This window comes from Anopheles merus, chromosome 3R (assembly GCF_017562075.2).
Source record: "Anopheles merus strain MAF chromosome 3R, AmerM5.1, whole genome shotgun sequence".
In the NCBI taxonomy this organism is placed as follows: domain Eukaryota; kingdom Metazoa; phylum Arthropoda; class Insecta; order Diptera; family Culicidae; genus Anopheles; species Anopheles merus.
Genome location: NC_054084.1, coordinates 41,604,509 through 41,627,517, shown reverse-complemented (window position 1 = coordinate 41,627,517; position 23,009 = coordinate 41,604,509). Strand labels below are relative to the sequence as shown.

The 23,009-nt window shown below is 41.9% G+C and overlaps 1 protein-coding gene across 7 annotated transcripts in view; it reads right to left on the bottom strand.

Annotated features, from left to right (window-relative positions):
- The window catches only part of LOC121595891 (insulin-like growth factor-binding protein complex acid labile subunit), a 187,393-nt gene that overhangs the window by 70,732 nt on the left and 93,652 nt on the right, over nucleotides 1-23,009 (bottom strand). The window contains exons 1-2 of one of the 7 annotated variants that reach the window (XM_041920258.1): nucleotides 12,373-12,458; nucleotides 10,591-10,985 (exon numbers count right to left, since the gene is read on the bottom strand). The exons of 5 other annotated variants lie outside the window; for them this stretch is intronic. The gene's annotated coding sequence lies outside the window, so the exon portion shown is untranslated. Of the gene's footprint in view, nucleotides 1-10,590; nucleotides 10,990-12,372; nucleotides 12,459-23,009 lie in introns of those variants that run through there. One more of the 7 variants, XM_041920259.1, reaches the window with a different exon arrangement.

Below are 23,009 nucleotides of genomic sequence, written 5' to 3'. Positions count from 1 at the left end.
CTTTGCTTCTGCAATACAGCGCACAGCTATTAATGTGTTCGTATGATTCTTTTTTTAACCTTCAAAGTTCACATGTTGGCCGACATCGAGCTAGCCGACAACAGGTAATTCAATGCTGGTCAGGAAGCGAGAGACCGACGGGAAAGAAAGGAGTCCCTCAACCGAAACCGCATATTAATTTCAGAGCCATTGTTTTGACCCAGCCGGTGTACCCCAGTCGGACACACAACCACGCATAAGCGTGCACTCGGAGCAGTTCAGTACGGTACAAGAGTCAAGCGTACCCGATATGTGTGGCCACTGAGAATGAAACAAAAATTAAATAAATAACATCCAAGGAAGTACAACTGTTCCACAGAAATAGCAGTGACTTTAAGGTATTTTTTATTTTACTTTTGCCACAAAAAATGCAAAGGAAATTACATGTTCTGCTGTACGCTGCTCCAAACGAGATGGTTACAAGATGAAAAGTTCCAGTGATTTTTGAAAAATTTAGTCTTTATTTACTGTTGCTGCAACCATTCAAAGGAAAATTCAGTGCAAAGACAATTTCTAAACATTATTTATGAGCTCATGTGCAGATTCAAGTACCTACCGGATTGATTAGAATCGATCGATCTGTTAAAATCTAATCCAAACCAGCACTTGAGCATGCAATGTCAATTACTCCCTACACCATCCATCCTCTTAGGTCCATGTTTCAATAAATGAATGGCAGTACCAAAAGTCATCCAACTTTATCTTTGCAAAACGATGCCGTAGATCATTTTGTCGTGGTCTAAGGTGGTCTACTTGTTGGGACCTTCTAAGCTATCGAGGAAAAAAATTTCTGCAATCGTTTCAAGAACGAAATAAAAGCAGAAAAAACTAGTAAAATCTAAAATGAATCGAGTTATAAGTATTTGGTGACATTATAAAACTTTCCACAGCCCGCTCTCTCCCTTTCTGACGCTACCGAGATAAACCCGTAAAAACGCGCGGAAAAAAGGCATAAAGTTTTGTTGTGTTCTCGTTCGCTAAGCGCAACTTTATAATCGGACGTGTGCTATTCCGTGCCGTAGAGCTTTTGATCACGGCACTCAGTAGGTTTGTTTGTGCTATTATTTACTATACAGCCCAATGTGCGTGTGTATGTATGGCTTTAGTTTGTGAAGGCAGGCAACACTCAAGCACTCAAGGAGACGATAAACTTCTAGCCGCGCAACTTGAAGGAGAAAAAAAACGATCGGCAAGCAGCACAAACGATCAACTTTAAGCAAGGTGATTTATGAAGACTCCCACCGAACGAGTGATTTCCTACTTTCTTTTCCGCCTCTTCTGCATTCTTTCGCACATTTAGTGAACCATTTTTCCCTGGGCAGGTTTAATGTCCCGAGAAAACTGTTCTGCAAAAAAGACGATAAAGAGTTTTCTTCCAATTCAATTAAAGTGCTACCGAGAAAAACGCGGGTAAAAGTTTGGTCTACTAGAAACAAAATGTTTAACAAGGAGAGCCTGTGCCTAGCATAGGATAAAGCTAACGGAAGGAAGTCGGGCAAACCCATGCTGAGATTTTGCGAAAAGGTTTGTCTTTCGTCACATTCGATTGAATATGGTACGCACACAAAAGGATGAACGGAAATGAGACGTTTAGTTGAAGTCGAAAAGTATTGTGTTGTTATATTTTGATCATTCCAGTTTGATCGGCTAGGTTTCTTGTGTTTAGCATTTCACATTTTTTCCCAATATAAAATAGAATGTGTTTAACTGTTTTCTTCCGATATTTTCCGAATCCTCTATTAAAAATGATCTAAACATTTGATTTAGATTCTCCTGCCTACGTGCCACCAGATGCGCGCGGCTTCTTACGAGGATTTCAAAGTGCTCAGGACGGGACGGAAGCAGGCCCGAAATACCTTGCATGGCTTCCATCCTGCTTACAGAGGTTTTCGGTGAGATTCCTCAAAACGGATCTCAATGACACGAGCTGTGGCTATTGAGAACTGGTGGAGATGCCTTACCGGCGAGAGGAAGATCCCTTTCCGGATTCCCACATTTCCGGGCTTGTGCTTTTTGAAAGAGCAGGAAATAATGTCAGAGAAACACACACACTCTCTTTGAAGCGACCGGAATTTGTCGTACATGCGTTAGCATAATGAAGGAAGGGCTAGGTGGCCAGTTCACTGTAAGCACTGGTCGATAACTCTAGGCGCTAGGCTCATACTGTCGTCAAAAACATTTCGCCGCTCTCGGTACGGCTAAATTCGTAACTCGATTAGAGTTTAAGCGGTATCATGGGTTTGGCTCGTGCGGGAAGATACCGGAGATAGTTTGCTGTGGGTGTTGCGAGATTGTTTGGTTTGTTGCCATGGCACAATAGGGGTTGGTTGGGAAGAATTGGGAAGGATAAGATGCAGGAGAGCAGCTTCTCCATTTCACTTTCAACACGTGCCAAAAATGTAGACCAATCTGGTGTCTAGACCGGGTATAGATATAATGGAGCAAGCAGATGAGTGAAATAGAAACCATCTAACTGAAGGCTACTGTACTTTTGATGGGAGGATTATGTTTTGTTATGTTCCCTTCGGGTCGTAAGTCTCGTGAAAAACACGGAAGCTATAAGTTATATTGTTTTGTTCTACGAAACGGATTAAAATTTTATGATGTTAAATTAACTTTAAAAGCTTTCACTGAGAGGCAGGTTTCAAGAGCTCCCTCATTAATTTCTATGTTTTTATTTATTTCACTACTCATAATATACCCACTCCCACTACTGGTATGCAAAGTTCTTTTGAACGTTATAATTTTTGCCTACAATTAGCCTGATAGCTAAAAGGCACACTACACCACTCCATACTTTGCTTCTGCAATACAGCGCACAGCTATTAATGTGTTCGTATGATTCTTTTTTTAACCTTCAAAGTTCACATGTTGGCCGACATCGAGCTAGCCGACAACAGGTAATTCAATGCTGGTCAGGAAGCGAGAGACCGACGGGAAAGAAAGGAGTCCCTCAACCGAAACCGCATATTAATTTCAGAGCCATTGTTTTGACCCAGCCGGTGTACCCCAGTCGGACACACAACCACGCATAAGCGTGCACTCGGAGCAGTTCAGTACGGTACAAGAGTCAAGCGTACCCGATATGTGTGGCCACTGAGAATGAAACAAAAATTAAATAAATAACATCCAAGGAAGTACAACTGTTCCACAGAAATAGCAGTGACTTTAAGGTATTTTTTATTTTACTTTTGCCACAAAAAATGCAAAGGAAATTACATGTTCTGCTGTACGCTGCTCCAAACGAGATGGTTACAAGATGAAAAGTTCCAGTGATTTTTGAAAAATTTAGTCTTTATTTACTGTTGCTGCAACCATTCAAAGGAAAATTCAGTGCAAAGACAATTTCTAAACATTATTTATGAGCTCATGTGCAGATTCAAGTACCTACCGGATTGATTAGAATCGATCGATCTGTTAAAATCTAATCCAAACCAGCACTTGAGCATGCAATGTCAATTACTCCCTACACCATCCATCCTCTTAGGTCCATGTTTCAATAAATGAATGGCAGTACCAAAAGTCATCCAGAATGGTCGGTTCACCAAATTTCTTTCATCTTCTTCAACTTTTGCTTATTCATCCCTAAAAGACTGCCACAGCACGATTTACAAACAGTGACGATAGACAACGTGCGTCGTGCATGCATGCACACTATGTACCTCTCTGGAAAACGGTAGGAATACAAAGTCAAATGATAGTTGAGCTTGACCATCCAGGACCACGGGCCAGAAGTGTTGGCCGGTGAGATTACCCGAACATACCCTTGCAGCAACAAACTGGCAGATGGAAACATTCTACAGACATTTTTACTTCCCTCACTAAACCTTCTTCCCCGCTTTCTTCGACCACGCAGTGAACCATTTTGTCCCAAAGTCTCAATTTCGCTATAAAATGCAAGAGTGTGTGTCGTCTGCGTCGTAGCTCGAAAAGGGTTCACGTTACAATTTTCCACCCTACTGTTACCGTTACTATGCAAATGAATTACCGTTGAGAGATTGTTGAAAGATCTTTCCTCGGAACTTGCATGAATATTTAGCAAATAGTTGCAATGTGAATGGGTATTTAATTTACCATTGCGGAACAAATTCAGTACACTTTTGCTTTTTTGGAAGCTGGATGCTATGGGATAGACGATGGATAAGTGTGACAAACACTGTCTAGATATATTCTAAGCATTTTGCTTGAAACAAAAAGGATTACGTCCTCTCAAATACATGGAAATGATTGCTGACAATGATTGCTGACATGATTGCACACAAGTTGCATAATCCCACAAATGTTCGCTTTTTAATTTGTTTCAAGAGTGATTAGGGGCGTTAATACCAAATAAAAAAAAATTGAGATATAAATAAGGTTAAATTGAAGAATTTACCATACACAAGTAAAAAAGTAAAATAAAGAATAAATAATAATAATTGATTGATCATCATGAAAGCAAGTGAAGATTTGAACAAGTATAACAAGTCTTATTTTTTCACTTTCTCGCCTATTGTGAGTTCATTGAGTTGTTGCTCGTGCTTCTTTTTGCTGTCGCAAATATGATAATTACTTATTTATTCAGTCTTTATTTTGATTAACATTTGAACGGCTTCGATCGTGTGTAATTTTTACTCAGTATTTAGAACATATGTGGTAAAACACAGATATCATAGGGAAAAACTTTTTTAGTTGTCATATTTTCTATCCTGGTTACTAGCTTGAAGTATGTTGTGTGCTCGTCAACAAGTTTCAGCATGTAAAAAATTAAAACAATGCAAAACATAACGTTATTATGTTTTATCACACAAGTTAATTATGATCTTCAAGATGTTAAAATTTGTATTATCAACAAACATTTAAATAAATTTGATTGAGAAAATACGTGTATTGTTAGAAATTCTAACATGAAATGAACAACCAAATTGTTTAGGCTGGTGAACGAGTGCCAAAACATTAGTTTTTTATTCTATACTGGTCGAAACCGTGTTCGAGAAAGACCGAAAGTTGACACCTTTCTCCTATTTATATGTTATTATCCCTCAGAGCGCTGACAGTTCTGTGGAACCTTATGAATGTTCCAACATGTATACTTAATAGATTACTTAAGAAACAACCAGTCTCCAAACAAAAGCTGCCAAACTAAAAACTTCACATACATGAAAGATAAAACATTTCATTTCCTCGGGATTATTCATTATCCTTGACGAGTAAAACCACCCAAAGCTCATCAGGAAGCTCACACTTAATGTTTGTGCCGGTAAAATATCCTAATTAGATGCTGATTTCAACAAAATCCTTATTTATACCGGCGGAGCAGCTGTGATTATACACTGCACCAATGTAATCCGAGCAGATAATTTATTTCATTACCAAACAAATACCACACAAAACGCGGACACGCCCGTGCCAGCCATTCCCGCCAACTGTTATCCGTGAGGGTCAGCGTATGGTGGTACCTCTACCGCTGCCGCTGCTACTGTTGCTGCCAGCACTGCCAACGCTCATTTCCATAACCGCCCATTTCAATTAGGCGCCTCTCGCTCATCGATTGTTATCGATGAGTGCACCCGGGGTTTGGGTGCCGTGTGCCGAAATAGTTTCACACTTCACTGGCGACAGATCAGCAGAGCAGTCGTAGAGCAGCGGTACGCAAAACAATCATCTGCAGTTGTACAGCATTTGCATCCGCAAAACAGCTGTTTCCGTTCCGTCGACGGAAAGGGCTGCCGCGTTATGCTTGGCCGATGTTGGCAATGACGTTGTTTGTTAATTTGTTCGCATGTTCACCGTACCACCATCGGTTGCACCCGAAAAGGTGCGTTTTTCGCACTCCGAGAAACATACCCCGCCAATCAAGGTCACAGGCGTGTTGTGTGGGAGAGTATCTTTGAACTTGCCCAGGGGTGGGTTTTTTTTTCCTGTGCAACCGTATTCCAATCCCAGCCGAGTAGTTTCGGTTTGGCACACCTCGCCACGGTAGAAAGTCAGCAGGTTTGATTCTACGAAGCGATAGGTACCGCGAACTAATGATGTTTACGGGTGAGAAAGGATGTTCTGGCACTGGGCATGAGACTTCCCGGCACACAAAATGTGGTTTAGCTTCACCACGTGTGACATTGTTTGGTGCTGGCCAGCCGTGCCTATGGAGAATTAAATTAAATATATTCACCTACGACGGTGCTCTGCGGTACTGGCACAGCATTTCGCCTCCAGTCGAAGCCATTCCCAATACTGAGAGATACGGGCGCACACCTGCACGATGGTAACGATAATCTACACCGGTGTGGCTGCCAATAGAGCGTAATTCGGAAGCTGGGAATTGCGTTTGCCTACCGCTATGATTAGGTATATTAAAAGCATTTTCCAATGAAGTTGGCGCCTCTTGCTCCCGGTTATATTCAGCTGCGGTTTAAGTGTGTTAATCAAACACAAATTAGATTCGTTGATAATGATGCAAGCGGCACGGTTCATGCTCCGCGACTGATCCTAGAAAGGTTATTCTGATAGCTGTCAATCATTCGGGGCGGGAGTTGAGCACGTTTTTACGAGAGCTGATAGCCGTGTGTCAAATTCGAACGTTTGCTGCTAAAATGCAATCACGTTTAACATATGATGATGTCGATCGTTCCGCGTTGACAAGGAGCGTTGCGAGTGAACTCTTTCACACGGACCCCTACGTCAGGTCGTATGTATGCATGTCCCTTATTTTATTTCGTATCAATTTTGCAAAAAAAAAAAAAAAAACAGCACTGTGTAAGTTTTCCACCATTGTGCACCGTGGTTATTCGAACGGTTTTAAGCCAGGTGTCAAACCGTGACAGTAACAAGGGTTGTCAACGATGGCAACGAGTGTCGTTCGAATGTAACACTCGGCGAGGCAATTGAGTGGAAAAGAAACGGGCAACGCATCGACCCGTCGGGGAAGTGTTACTTTTTTGTGGCAGAAATAAGGGTAAAAAAAGAAAGCAAAATTGGAATGGAATAATCAAAAGTGTGTCAGGCAGGGAGACAATTTAATGTAGTATAAGGCTCCCGAAAGGCTTCCGAACCCTTTCGGGCGGGTTTATCAATCACTGGTGCGAGACTTGCAACGGGAAAAGTTTTATGAGTTGTATTGCTTATTTTTTTCGAAAAGTAGGCCCTCGGACAAAGATAAAGAAAGATCTGTTACGTTGAGTTTAATATAAATTTAAAATAAAAAATTTAATCTTTAACCCACTCACGTTCATAAATTACCTCAATAATACATCTCCTACCGAACTCGCTCTATCTTTCTATCTTCCCTTAATTAAACAAAAGAACCGTACACTTCATCAACCGTCATCTACTTCTGCTAATTACAAGACACCGAAGATGTACCGGATTAGTCTTCCCGTATGTTTGCCAGTCTTTCGCATGGTTTGCTGAAATGCTTACCTGCCGCGCATACAACCGATTCCTGTGCTCATTTACATCAGTTGGAGAATTATCTAACTGTCTCGCACCACACGCCCATACACAAACTCACATACACACCCACCCACCCAGACATCGCGCAGTACCATCGTTTTCACCTGTTTCTGTTCGGTAAATATTTTGCGGTTCTCCTTACCACACCGCAAGGAGGAGGAGGAGGAATTTTATTATTTAATTAAAGTTACCCGAACAAACGGTACCGTGCACGGAGGATGCCAGGCGCGCCAGGATCCATTTGCAAAACCAACGGCTTTGGGATAAAATTAGATTCAACTTCACCTCACATACCTTCATGATCAACCCATCTTTAGCGGGAGCGGGGAGCAAACTTAACTTTGACTTCCCTCAGAGCCCCGCACGGCACGGGATTAACGAAGCCCGGGAGCTTTGACTTTGGAGACAATCGGCAAAGATACGCCTCGATGTTGATACGAAGAATCGCTTCGTCGGTATTCACCAGCATCAGCGGCAAGCGTCTTGCTAGCGATTTGGGACGCCCGTTAAAGTGTGAAGATCGTGTACGGGAAGCGGAAAGCTCACACGTAGTACACGTACCGGCAAACAATTAAGACGTCCTTGCCACCGTTCATTGTGTGCTCTGACACAAGCTTCTTCACCCTCGCGCACACGCATCTGTTTCGATTCGAGCACTGGAAGTACCAGGTTGCAGGATGCTAATGGGAATGATGAGGATGGTAATGGGCGTTGATGGCGTAATGGGAATCAGTTGTGTCAGCGCAAACACACGCGAACTTGCCTGGTTGTGCCGTAGAATGACACGTTGCTGAGATACATTCCGTTATCCTTTCGGTACTGGTCAGTGCACGCTCCAGTGCGAAATGCGGAACAACTTCTTCACAGCAGTACGATAGACGAGTTGTTGTTATTAGCGGGGTTGGCCATCCCTGCTTCAAGAGGATCCTTGGCTTCAAGAGAGTGTCGCTAAGCAGATTAGCTCCAGTGCAAAGCTTTCTGGCCAAAAGGGCGAGAACTGCCGGAAGCTCGACTTCCTATTCTTTCTGGTGAGCTGTCCGGCTTCTCAACCCGCTGTGTCCTCGTGCAATGCCAGAGTGTGGCTGTCCAAAGCCAGGAAGTGTAAACGAACACTAAGCCCACTTGGTTCTGGCCACTCTTCCGTGAAGTGGTTGATTGGTTCGGTCGGCGGTGTTGACTCCAGGCAAAACCCACAGTGCAGTCCACCAGTGGGTTCCCCAGGTTCCCCTTTGCGTGCCAGACCGCTGAAAACAAACATGTGCTGACCGTTCTGGGCACGGATAAAATGTCAATAAATTCGTCAAGTCAAATCCTCGGGAAGCCTTTCAACACGGGCATGTTTGTCGAATCCGCTTCACGGCTACGGGACAAGTGAAACGGAACAAGCCTACGGGCTCAGGTCACGCACTAGACACTTTAATTGATGCGAGATTTGGTCTTTGATTTTTTTTTAAACAATGAAACAAGATACGAGTGTTGGCAGTGGTGCCGTTTCGTGGTTCGAGTCCGAACGCATCAAGATTAGCTGCTACCCGGCCGCTAGAAAGGCACACCGTTTTCGGGCGCAGGTTCTTGGCTTGTAATTGGGCCAATTTCTGGGATACCGAACTGTCCGTCAAATGACAGGCACGATGGAACTGCAGCGATTCAGTTGTGTGTATCTTCTTTTATTCTCACCATTGATCTTGGGTACGTTTAGATCTTTTGTGTTGATCTGAAACCAATTAAATGAATTGTACGAAAATATTGCCCACTCATGCAAACTACGGATCGATGCCTCGCGGGCAGATTCCATTTCCTTTGGTGTCGTTCAAATGATCGCATGGTAGCAGCGGCTAGTCGCATGAAAGGTTAGAATTAAATTTGATGCGGATTAGCTTCGGCTTTATTTGGGGAGGCGTTTCGATCCCGTTAAAAGGTTTTATTGGGAATGATCGATCGCGCAAGGGATGGCGTGTCGTGTTTAGGTGGCGCTACATTGACTAAGCTTTTAAAAGTAATCGATTTATTTGCTTGGTTTAACGTTTGTAACGAGGTAAAATCGCTCTTTTAGCATGTTGTTTGTTTTTAATTTGATAAGTTAGTTTCAGTTTGTGTTAGTGATGAAATGAAATAAGGAAAATAGTGAAGATTTTTGTCTGATAAATTGAAATATTTTTGTCAAAATTTAGTTTATTTTGTCAGAAAAAAATAAGACAAAAAGTGATGCAATTTGTCTCTAACGCATTCATACAAACCATTTAATTTATCCATTCACGCATTTCCAGCCATGGCAAGTTGCATGTTGTTTCCATCGAGGCTTTTTTCAGCCCAAAGCAAACATTGACCATCAACGAACATAAACTCCCAGCCTTACACCAATTTACTTTTTGCTACACCGTAAAAAGTAAATACCATTTCCGTGTAAACGATGCGCCAGCTTTTTTTTAGTGAAGTACAATCCAGGGTGTTACAATGCAGAAAATGGAGTGCACCCGTTATTTGTTGAATAGACGCGCATAGTAAGTGTTGAGAGTATAGTATTTTCTAGCATGCTGGTAGGGAAAAAGGAGCATTTTTAGTTTGATTGCACAAGTGTAAAGAAAGGGGATTTTTTCCCATTACATGTTTTTAACCATCGATTGCTGTTCGTGACTGTTGTAATGTTTGGAGGTTTAAACGATGTTTCACATGCGTTTCAATTAAATACGAGCATTTTAACGTTTAATTAATATTGAAACAGTTAAACGCGTTATGATTTCAATGTTTAATTAAGTGAATCTCTTTTCCATTCGTGTTTAAAAAATATACTACAACTATTTAATTCACTCAAGTTTCCATCTGTTTGCTAACGCATACTTAATTTCATTTTTGATTGGCAACTTAATTTGCATAGTTTGTGTGTAAGTTTCTTTTGGAGTTTTTTTTTATTCTTTCTTGTATTGATGAAACGTTTTGTTGTCCATTTCCAACCGTATCCAACGAAATGCACATACAAAAGTAACGAAAAAAAATCATTTCCAATCAGTTGAATTGCTTTTATTGTTTTTCTGTTCTCACTCTAATCCCGCATTGATTGTGTTTTTTCGTCCCGTACAAGATTTTCGATCGTGCTCTGAATGTTATTTGATCCTTGCTTACCTTAGAAAATGTTCATGTTACACATCGATCCCTTAGTAAGGTGCATCAATGCTTCTGCAACGCTTCACAAGAACTTGTATTACTGCTGCCGGTGGTGCTGTAACGTTGCACCGTTCACCAAAAGGGAAGGTGAAAAAAGTATTGTTTGATACAAAGCGTTCACGAGCACTTTTTTCAACAAAAAAACTTTTCATTTATCATCTACTCCTTTATAGAGAAGAATATTTGCTTTATTATTTATCATTCAATTTGCATACACTTTTCTTCCAAAAAACAATTTAAAGAACACTTTTCACTACCACTCATCAATGACACTTTCACTAGTTTTTGTTTATTTTTTACAAAAAGAAACACTTCATTTCACTTCACTTCTAAACCATACCAATAATGCTTCACTGCCTTGCGTAAAAATGAAAAGAAAACATAACAATCAACTAAACACATTTTAAACGTAAAAAATGCCTCACCACTCAGCGCGGGGCCGCGCGACACACATTTTCCCCGATAATCCGATCTGCAATTATTGAATTACACTCAACACCGGCGGCATCCGGTTGGTTCCGAGTTGTTGAATTACACCACCAAGAAGGTGTCCCGCACACGGCGTTACACAAGGCAATCGAGCAGTAGCGGCGAAAGGGCCTAACAGGGCAACATACCCCTGGGAGAAGGAACGCGTGCAGGCCGGGGGTCGGAAAGCTCTAGTGAAAACAAATCAACGATAATCCGATAATTTTACACCGGTGTTGTTTTCCCGCTTTTGTGTCCGCGATGATTTCCTTTCCGCGAAAACACCTGGCCATGTTCCTTGCGGCCGGTCAGGAAAGGAGCAAGATATTCAACCGCGTACAAAAAGCCACACAAATACGCACACACACACACACATGCACGCGTACACAGAGAATACGGCACATTCATAAACAGCTGCACAAAGGTTTTTTAACTCACAATTGACCACCGCAGGGTGCCACCAGGGACACAGAAGGCCGCAGGCCGACCGGCGCTAGCACTGGGAGGGAAGGGACTAGAACCGCTTATCGAAATTTATGATCACCGCCTAGCGATTATAGCTTAATTGCCGATTCCCGAGACCTCACAGACATACGCAGGATAAAAGTCGGGATTTATGTATTCACTCTTTGCTTTGATGGGTTGTTTGATTTGAGCTAAAACTGTCGCTTTTATTGTGAGTTATTAAAATGTTTGATCGCGAGCGATAGGGAGGGTACGGCGAAATCACGATTTCCCGTGGGATTTTCGTTTCTTGAAGGGTTTTCTTAAAATGAGATTATGAAGAAGTTTTGTGCAACTGATTGTAAATAGATTTATCTAGATCATCTATCCACATTTGCCCTTAATGGGCCACACAAAGGATCAAACGAGACGCCGTCAGTCCAATCCCGACCGTGCGCGTGTGCGTAATCCGAGTGATGCGCAAAACCCTCATCTATCAAATCCGCATGGCTGTTTTACAATTAAACACCTAACACTTCGGATGCTTTGGTACGCGTTCGTGACAGACGCTAGTCGTGTGTGGCAAACCGAAGCGAGGGATTGCAATAAATTATAACCAAACGCACGTTGATCATCCCCTAACAAACAATACGTATCATCACAACACTGACAATCACTATGCCGCAAAGAGCAATACGCTACACTGTGGTCACACTCTCACTCACACACACACATAAACGAATAATATAATCCAAACTAAATCACAAATAAAAGTTTATTTCAAACGAGGGTGCTGAACGGCGACCAAACAACCAAAACGAAACTTACGCGAAACATTACGCTAACGGCTTTTTTGTTGTGCGCGTTCTAACTGGCGTACGGCGCCGTTGTGGCCACGCGCGGCTATGTTGAACAAAATACTGACGAGACGGTTCTGAAATCATCGCACCAGAACCGGTGCGTGCTGTGCATTGGCGGTGTAAACATGAACAGTGAGCTCTGCCGGCGCTCTCTCTCTCTCTCTTTCTTTTGGGCAGTGTCAACCGTGAGAGTCAAAGAGAGGGCAAAGATGTTTAAGGATTTTGTTGAGAACTTCAATCTCTGTTCTTTAAAAGTGAAGATTTTTTTAGTTTTTTTTTAAATTCAAATCAAGTTATTTTGTGCGTAATTGATACATGGTGAAAAATTTCTATTTACAAAAAAAAAGAAAACTAAAACGTTGTAATCATTAAAGCAGCAACCCTGTACGCTCTCTCGCTTCTTCGTCTACCCAATTGTATGCTGCGAGAGTAAAAGCAATGTTTTGCTGCAGACTGTTCATTCGTCCGATGAACTTTTACACCGTCGCATGAACGCATAATGAATTGTGCATAATTTTAAACAATCAACATAAAAATATTCTTCACCATTAGGGGTGCATTTGATGTTGGGTTTAGAAGCACACGCACACTCTCACTCTCTCTCCATTTTTTCTGTTCTCGTGGAACAGAGTGAGGGTTGCTGACATAAGCGTTAGGTGTACACACACAGCAACCTCTGCGACACTGCCAATGCACTCAGCCGTAGGGTAACGGTTTTGGTCCTTGTTCGCGTGCGAGCATTATTTTCATTGCGTTTGCTCAAGCTGCCAAAAATTGATAAAACAACTTCCCCGTCTCGATGATCAAATATTCTGAATCAGATATTCATGGTCGTGTACTGTCAGGAAATGCGTTCTTTTGTGCATGAGTACCTATTTAGATAAATATTTTCGATGATGTTGTTTCTGTCGTTCGATTATTATTACTATCAGCTGTTGGATGCTGCTGTGCTGAATGTCGGTTCATGAGCATGTTTGCATATCTTTTGCACCATTTACGCAACGCTGAATGCATGATTAATGGTTTCAAACGTAAGGGATGATGCAGGAAATGGTAGACCATTAACGCAAAGAAAATATTGCAATTGTTTTATCCGACTTTGGATGTTAGTGAATGCATACTTAAATCGTCAACATTAAACCGTTTTAAACACATCGATTGCCCAGCAGGGCAAGTTTAGAAATGTTGGTGCATTTGAAAAATCACAATTGTAAACATTAACAATAAAAATTATTTAAAAAATCATCTTTATGATGTTTAAGAATGAAAGCATTTAAGGAAAAGATAAATAAGATGAAATCTAGGAAATATTATTTTTTATTTTATTATCACTCTCTGCATTTGCGGGTTCTCGCGAAACAGAGTGAGGGTTGCTGACATGACATGTTTATCCAAGACATGACAATAAACGCAAGAAAAATACAAAAAAGTTCAAACCTTTCAAACTTCACAATCTTAGTAATATATGAAACATTATCGTAATCTATAAGAACTTGTGATACTTGCAGCTTGGAGACATCTACCATTTCCAGTCGAGAACGCTATTTACTTAGAAGCAATAACATGATGAAATGTCAATAGAAACCAACATTAAAGTAAAATTGTATATTGTCAAACGACAATTATTTGCATTATTATTTGCACAATGGGACACACATGGTTTGGAAGGAATCACAATATTTATTCTATTTTTGCTATTTGTAATGGGCACACAGTGAGCAATATGCATCAAAGGCAAATGTAGCACACGCTTTTTAAATCATACAGCGTTCAAGGAAGTTGAAAAGCAAATATGCTGTGCCATTCAAAGTCCTAGATATGATAATTTCGGAGAAAATGAAATATGTTTCTCGCAGATTGCATGGAAATCCTTCCTACCCGCTTGACACTTGTAAATAAATTGCAAATAATCTCTTATCATTATTATTCTGCGACATTTGTTATGCGTTTTTTTTTATTCTCCAAATAAAATGCGACACAGTAAGCAATAATACGCAGAGCAAACGTATTTAGATTACAATGCTTTTGATACGCTTTTGATCTTCTCGATCCACTGCAAGAAGGGCTAACGACCGAGCGGCCCTATCGTAACCAAAAAGTGATAACGAAATTTGATAAACGTACCCTACCTACCTTACTTTATTCTTGCACCGCAACGACCTTTCTCTGCGCGTTGCTCAAATGAATTTAACTGGAAAGTCGATGTTCCCAGAAGCTCCAAGAAATTCTATGTTGCATTTCATATCCGAGGCAAACGGCACCAAAAACCAACCGAACCGAGCGTCGTGTCTTGGGCAGTGGTTTGTAAAATAAAAGGGCAACAGTAAGCCCGTTGAAAATAAAAGGAATGCAACAACGAATCCTTCTCCAACGGGTAGTTTTGAGCCCCCGGGGCTGGGTAAGGTGCACACGCGCACGTCCCAAGATTCTCAGCCAACCATTCCAAGCGTGATAATTGAATGGAATTGCTTAGGCAATTTGGCAAACCATTTCATTGCCCACCCAACATCAAACGATCCACGATGATGGCGATGATGAAGGAAGGGTTTCGAGTGGAAAAAAGGGGTCAGGAAGAAAAAAGGGAAAAAGAGAGAAGTGTAGAGAACAAGAAACGTGAAAACTATTTCCGATTAGTCGCAGCGTTAAGGGATTCTGGGCGTTCTGCATGAGTTTCGGAGCGGAATGACGTATGTGTAAAAACAATGCCACGTGCATCGACTGCGCAAAAGGAGAGGCACAACGGTCCGGAGGAAATATTTTCACTTTCACAGAGCCCGTAGTAGGGGAAAGCCGGGATCTCGTCTACCCTTTTCCACTCGCTTTACTTCCTCCACTGTCAATCATTCTATTCGCTCAAGACGCATTTGCTTTTACGTGTTTGTGTAGGATTTATGTTTCAAAAGGATACAGAAGGGGGGGGGGGGTTTCCTGTTTGGGTGCCTTCTCCGTTGATCCGATTATGGTTGAGCGAAATAACTACGCAGTCAAAGTCATGCATTTCTGCTTGTCCCATTTGATTGCTTAATGCCCTTTCCATCTCGGCAAAAGGTAGAACGGGAGCATTGTTGATGAGATAATCGATCGTTTCCTCCACCTTCGATAGAAGCGTTCAACAGCAGAAAGAGGGGGAAAAGTTCTGTAAACAGCCGTTTTTGCACAAACACAAACACTGCTACCACACTTCTATCCTACCGGCGCTACTTGCTGTGCAGAAATGGAGTAAATCCACCGCAGAAATAAGGGAGAAACGTCGCAATAAACATTGCATCAATACAAATTGGTAATATTGATAGCCGTTGGTATGTATTTTTTCCTCGTTTCAATATGCAAGCTAGAGAAAGAAAAACAAAACAAACACACATGCACACCGTACCTAATCAAACGATTACAATGCTCGTCGCATAAATTATGCTACTGCGCGTCACCACTTTTCGGTACAGCTGTGTGCACATAGATGCGTGTGTGTGTGCGTACTAGAGATACCTTTCAGCGTGCGTCTATTGTATTGAAAGTGCAGCCGGGTTGCAGTTGGCGATAGAAAACCTCCGAACTGCTTGCACATCCCCCTTTTCGAGGGTGCTTGATTCGTAACGCTTCCTGCTTGGTGCGTTATGTTCTGTTTGCTTTTGCGCTATCTGTTCACCGAGCGGCACCCTATGCTGAAAGTGTAGCAAAACCAGTTTGTGATTCATCCCAGCCAGCCGGTCAGACCCTTCCCAGGAGAGATAGGTCGCATTGTTTTTCGCCACAAAAAAAAAACGAAGGGATTGCTTCTGATTTTTGAACGGTTAAGCGACACGCCGTCGCCCCTGTGCTGAAATGGGTGAATGAAGCGGATTTTCAGTTTTAGACGGTAGGTGGCTTTTCAAAATCTCCGGATTGATGCGTTTGAACAGGAGCAGGTGGAGTGAATCCAGAGGCCACCGGACGCGAATCATACGCGTGTAAGTCCTACGGTTCACGCTATTCACAACGGAGTAAGAACTCGATGGTATTATGTTGGGTGAGCTGAGGCATTGGGATTTTTTTGTTCTCTTTTGCGTGTGTGTGTGTTTTCTCTTTCCCCAGATTCATCACTTCTTCTCTCTCCCTCCTTGTGAGCCGTATGCCGCCATAATTGTAATCATGTTTGGACGTCTCCTATTACCATACGGTGCCGGGCTCGAGCAGAAGCGTGTGTGTCGAATGGTACCAGGATTACAGCACAGCACCACCGGATGCGAGATTGGCAAGAAGGTCCTGCCGCAAGGCCACACGTGTAGCAGCATCACTTTCAGCCCAGTGCCGGTCTCACTGGGAACGGGTAGCAACGGTCCTCCGCCCATGCTTCAAACAGTGCTGAACGTGTTGAATGATGTCAAACATGAGCAGAAAATGGTTGATTTTTGTTTTGCGTAAAAGTCACGTTACGACGCACCATTGACATGCTTTTCCTGGTAGAGACAGTATCCACAAATTCCTAAACTTTCACCAATCGATTCGACGAAGCACAAACCGTAGCCAATGTTCGTGTTTGCTAATGCGATTATTCCCTGTCACGCTTCCAATTCGTAACGCACTGTACCTGCACTGGACCTGCGTGTGTTGGGTTTTCGTTACAAATCATTCCACACGCCGTCCATCACGTTTGGAAAAAGGATATGCAGGGAGGGGAACGACTAACCCTAAGGGGACTCAGCAACGAAACATGAAATTTGAGCACGTGGTGTAAAATGGAAGCGAATAAATGTTTCATAAAAAAAAAAACGCAAACTGGGAAGATGAATCCAGCGGCTAACAATATTGGATTGAAGTTTGCCCACCGGAGCTCGAAGCGTCCTGGCTCGAAGTGGCCCAGGAGGAAGCCTCTCTTCGGGAGCAATTTCTTGAGTTTGAAAAGTAGAGCTGGAGAATAAAACTAGCAACCTTTCCTTGGCTAGCTGAATGCTGATGAATGGTGATAGTATGCATGCCTTAACCTCGGCCTAGACGATGCCGGGAATGTACGTGTTGAACGAGGATGATGGAAAGTATTTGTTATATTAAATATCCATCCCTAATCCCTGGCTGGTGTAGGCGAAGCGTACGCGATGGGACGCTGATAGGCACCGGTATACGTCTGAAATCAGTGCTTTCGAATTATATTGAGCATGATGGTGCGTCGATTGATCAAAAACCGTGCTTTGTAGCGCAAACGGGGCACGGTTGGTGTCAGGTTTTTAACCTTTTTTTGTTACTACTCCCGTCGGGTCTAAACGGCTCTGGTGACAATGATTGTGAGTTTCATCCGTCAACCCCTGGAACAAGAATTTGCAAACGGTGCGGGATAGGAAATTCTGAAGCATTGTACAGTTAACAATGCGGAGGATTTGAACTGCCCGGTTTCACAGTGCGTGAAATGTGACCCTCGAAAAAGGTCAGACACGTTACCTTTCGGCATGATACAATGTTGCGTACAGTGGCAAATCGTGTTGGGGAAAGATTACGCATCGTCTTGCGGATAAACGTAGTTAGGTTTTATTTGTTGTGAATACTTAAGGATGCCCGCCTCTTCTTCCAATCTCTCAAGCGAGCCTTTTTTCTTGAGAAAGTTTCCAGACCTCTGCTCTACCGTCATTCAAGAACTTGGACGATTCGTCATAGAAGCTCCATTGTGATGCATAGTTACTTGCGTTACATTTTCACAGAGAACTTTCTAAGAAAATTTTTAAGGTAGAAATTCCGTTGAATTCGAAGCTTTTTTTGAAAAGCTTTAAATAATTGAATTTAAGTTCCTTTGAGGCTGAACCGAAAATTCGAAGAACTCTTGCAAATTCATGCTAACGATTTTGTGCTCACCTATGATACTGCGTAATAATTGAAATGTCGTTTTGATGGAAATTAAAACAGCCGTATGATATATTTTGAATGGAGCACAAAGTATGTCACAAAATGAGCTTCATTCACATAATAACATCGAATGCTATTGCATTGATAACTTGTCACTCTAAGAGAAATGTGTTTGTAAGTGATACGATCTGGCCTTTAACGTGTGACTGATGATAAATAGAAATACATTTGAACTGCTCAAATCTTTTCACAATCCTCAATTTGATTGACAATAGCATCTCATGCTGACAGTAAGGCTCTTTGCTCCTTCCAAACGTGAGTGTATTCAGAACCAGCTAATATTTACATACCGAATTGTGTCTGCACTATAAAAACGGAACATCAATCCTTCCTCTTTCCCAGGGATTGCTTATCTGATGCTGACTCCATGCGTGGCCATCACTATTATTACCAAAAATTGTGAGAAACCATTGCAGGTTTGTTTGCCGATTCACCGTATTCACCACCCCCGGATGACATGTGCGTGCGCCTGTCTGTCTGCGGGTGGCAGCAAAGGTGACAACGAATGACCTGCCGAATATGCTCGGTCTGTAAAGATACGCCCAAGGTGTTTGATGGCCAACGCTCACTGCACAAGCCCTACGCAAACACGACCACGCAAGAGGTTCGTGTTTGCCGGGTAAAACGCTGAGTTTGGCACGTGTCAAACCTTGAAAGCAGATCCAAGAATGGGGCTCCAGATGCGTTAGAATTATACGTTGATCAGCTGAGATTTATGCAAAGGATCGGTGGATGGCGTGCGTTTAATGTTTGTCTAATGAACCCATGCGCGAAATTCAGTAACGTGTGAAAAGGCGGCACAAAAAGTGGAGGGAGGAAAACCCTTTCGTCGGCTCCGAGACCATGTAGGCACACATACACACTAATGTGCAATGTAAAAAATATCCTCTTGTTGTATGTCTTTCGGTTTACTTTCGGGAATCAACACAACAACAAGATGCACCGTGGGGGCCGAGCAAGCAGTGGGAAGAGTTAATCATGTTTAGTAACGCGTCGGCACCGGAAAAAAATGTGTGTGGCGCTGATGCCAATCACGATGGGCTGTCGCGATGCGGCACGTACTATATCCTTGCATGCGTTGCTCGTTGTTTAAATTTTTCGTTCTCTCTTTTCCCCCTTCTTTTCACACATCCCGATGTCGCTGATGAACTAATAAAGAACGGAAATTCGGCAACCGGGGTGGGCGAAATTCACATTAGAATTTTAATTTCCATGCTAATCCAACGATAGGAGATAGCGGCTGAGCTAACGGAGAGAAAGAGAGCAAGATATACAGCGAAAAAAGCAAAAGTCTGAAGATGATGCTGATGACGATGATAATGAGGATGGCGTGATGGGAAAAATTTTATGTTGCTTCGGTACGGTTCCCATCTACTCTAGGCAACTGTGCGCTACTGTACAGGGCTGCTTGCAAGCGAAAGATCAAACGTAGCATGGTGAGGCAGAAGTGTTTTAACTCGCTTCTGCCTTCCCTCCTGTGTTTTTCGACCATTTTCCCATGGTGTTGATTTTATTCCCCAAACATCCTGCCACCGTCATCCGCTGTCGGCGTCGTTATCACATCGGTTTCATGCCACATTGTAGCCGTTGTTTGGTGGGTGTGTTGTATGTGAATAGATTTATCGGTTAGAGCTGTCTTCTTTCATTTCCTTCCGTGGTAAGGGTACTTGCCTGTATCAGTTTTTGTTACGGTGCCATATTTGCTCAAAAGGATTAATCGAAAACAAGTGTAAAGGTTGCTTAAAAGTTGAAAATGTGAGGGAATAATATCGATAGATTTGATAAATAAACTGACGAATGTTTAATTATATGCGTATGACGCAAGTTACAAAAAACGGTTTCCTGCTCCATGTTTTTGGTTTCATCTTTGCACTGAGCGATTTCAAAATATTTGTCGCGGTGCTAATAGAGGATTTTCTAGCAAGTTTTGATATTTCCATGCTTATCACACATCTCAAGGGTAAAGACGTAGTATTAGATAGTATAAACACTTTACCAAACCTTAGGAGGGGAGTGTTTTTTAACCTTTGCTATAACATTAGGTATTAATGATTGGCACAAGTTTATCAAAGTGAGCCTCACAAAAAAAAACTTTTAAGCATTATGTTTTGTATTTATTTGTATGTTTTATTTCTATGTTCGAATTCACATATAAATTGAACCCTTCGGAAATACACAACTTTACAAATTATTGTACACCAATTTGTATTGGACACTTCGAAGAGTACCATCTTATACACCATTATTTATTTTTCAGGACCACTTTTTGGTATTCTTCGATCGCTTTGATAAGCCAAACTCGAAAACAATTCGCCACTGTCCCGGTGTGCATTTTGAATGTTTTTCTTTCACTCTCCATTGCTACCACTGATGTGCCTTTGTTGGAAAAAAAAATGCTAATTGAACGCTTAATCACTCGCCAAACGTGCAAACTATGTCCAGGCACATTGTTGTGCCACGCTTCAATTGCTCCCACTTCCGGAAGGCCGGGAGCATTTTTCGCGCACCCCAGGGAAGCAGATTGCATCGCCGGCAGAGCAATACACCATTAATTTGGACAATCATGCGAGTGTGAAATTAAAAAATCTGCTTCATCTCTTGCTGGTGGGATTTTTTCTTCCTTTTTTCCTCGCGACACACACACACACATTGCTTGCCTGGAAAAATGATGCCCTACAGTAAGCTCGGACAGCATTTTGCAGTGCAACGTGCACATAAAACTGGGCAAGCAGATAGAGGGCGAGGGTATGAACTGAAGTTCACTCCACCACTCGACCGTGAGCATCCTTTCAAGGTCCTTCAGAAGCGGCAGCAAAAACTGTAGCGAAAATCATTACAATGCCGCCCGGAAGTGGTACAGTCGAGAAGATGTTTCCGGTAGCCGGGAGTGGTTTTGCGTTTGTGTGTATGTGTGTATGTGTGAGAACGAACTTACTTCAAAACCACCCCGGCACTCGTAAAGAGTATGAAATTGATGCTCAATTTTAGCGAAATCAATTTTTTACGGTTCAGCTATTAGTTACAATATTTTCCGGTGTGGGGTTGAATGGTGTTTCGTCCTCGATAAGGGTGCGTAAGATTTCTCTGCCGTGGCGAAAAAAGGGCAGCGGGAGAAGTGATAAATGACACACAGTGGATATGCGTAGGAAGAGAAGAATATTAAAGTGGATGGTTTATACGCAAAAGTTCAGAGTGTCACATGTTCTTCCTTCGCAATAAATTCAACGACTTTGTTTAGAGGGAGTTTTTGTTTTGTCGTTAGCTCTTCGAATTGAAAGTAGATTTTCTGCTTCCTGGAGTACAGAGTTAAGCCTGCTTGCTGAAGGAGTTCAGCAAGTATTAGCATAAATCTCTTGCCAATCGAATCAACTGTGTATGCTGGGCTGATGTTGCTTGCCTGAGGCCTGATTGTACCTAAGATTTTCGAAGTCTGACTCACTCACTGAGCGTATTTATCGCTTGCTTAATCTATCAATCGATTAAAGAAGATGGCGGTTTGTGAAAATGTTTTTCTTTCCTTGCACCCGGATGCCCGGCTGGCTGTTGGTCGGGCGGGCTGAAGGTGGGTGCAATTATTCGATATAATCGACAATTAATTGGATTTCTGGACGCCAGCACTGGGGTTTGGCCGAGTGGAACCGATACGTTAATCCATCATTTGTCAGGGTCGGGTTGATTGGTGGGCGATCGAAAGTGACAACTTGGCGCAATGTGGCCTGTGGCCGTGCTGGTGAACTGATTGCAAACTTTGCCCAAGGTTCTGTTGGTAGGAGTTACGTTGAAAGATCAGGCAGTGGAAAAGATAATATTGATTACTTGTGAAGCCAACGGTAGGATGTGCGAAGGTTTTTTTTTATTGAGATACGAAATGCTGTTTTGAGTCAGTGTTTTTATAAATGATGATATGCCTTTGTGAGCAGTCCAACGAAGGAGGGCGAGAGAAACAAGTTTCATGTCACTGTAGTTTCGTCATAAAATGAGCGAAACTAGCGAATGGTATATGCAAAAACTAGGCATAAAAACATCAATTATATGTTCATTTTGATGTTTTGTTCGATACTTATTTATTATCAATCCAATTAAGAAAATAAATGTTATTTTTTAGTAAAACATCAATGATGCTCTCTGTAAAAGCTTAATGATCACATTTTCAATCGAATTTTGTAATGCCGAAAGATAAAGGTTTGTCAACTTTTCAAATTCAACCATTCAAATATTAAATCTTGTCGATGGTATTCCTAACATCACAAAAAAAGCATAAGGCGAACATGTGCGAACAAGTCAATCTGAAACTCTGAAAAAACTACGAAACATGTTAATTATTTGAACAATCAGTTTTAAATTCTGGACATCTTGTAACGCTCAAACGTATGTAACGTTTAAAAATTATTCCAAGTAGTAGGGGAAGGTAGGTAAATACGGACACGTTAAAGAAAAAGGGTAAAAATCTAGCGATGTATAAGTGCAACGACCATGAAAATATGCATACATTATCTGACACTCATGTTTTATCAGAAAATGTGTTCGATTTTTCTTGTTCACATCGATTTTTGTGTTTTTTCATGAATGAAAATCATGGTTGTTTTCGTGCAATTTTGAAATGTTCGGTTAAGACGGACACCTGATATGGGAAAGATGGACACCATGAAGGGTAAGGTAGACACCTATACAAAACGTTGGAAATTGAAGAGGTTTATAGTATTTAAACACATCCTATTGCTTTCCACATCCTGGTAC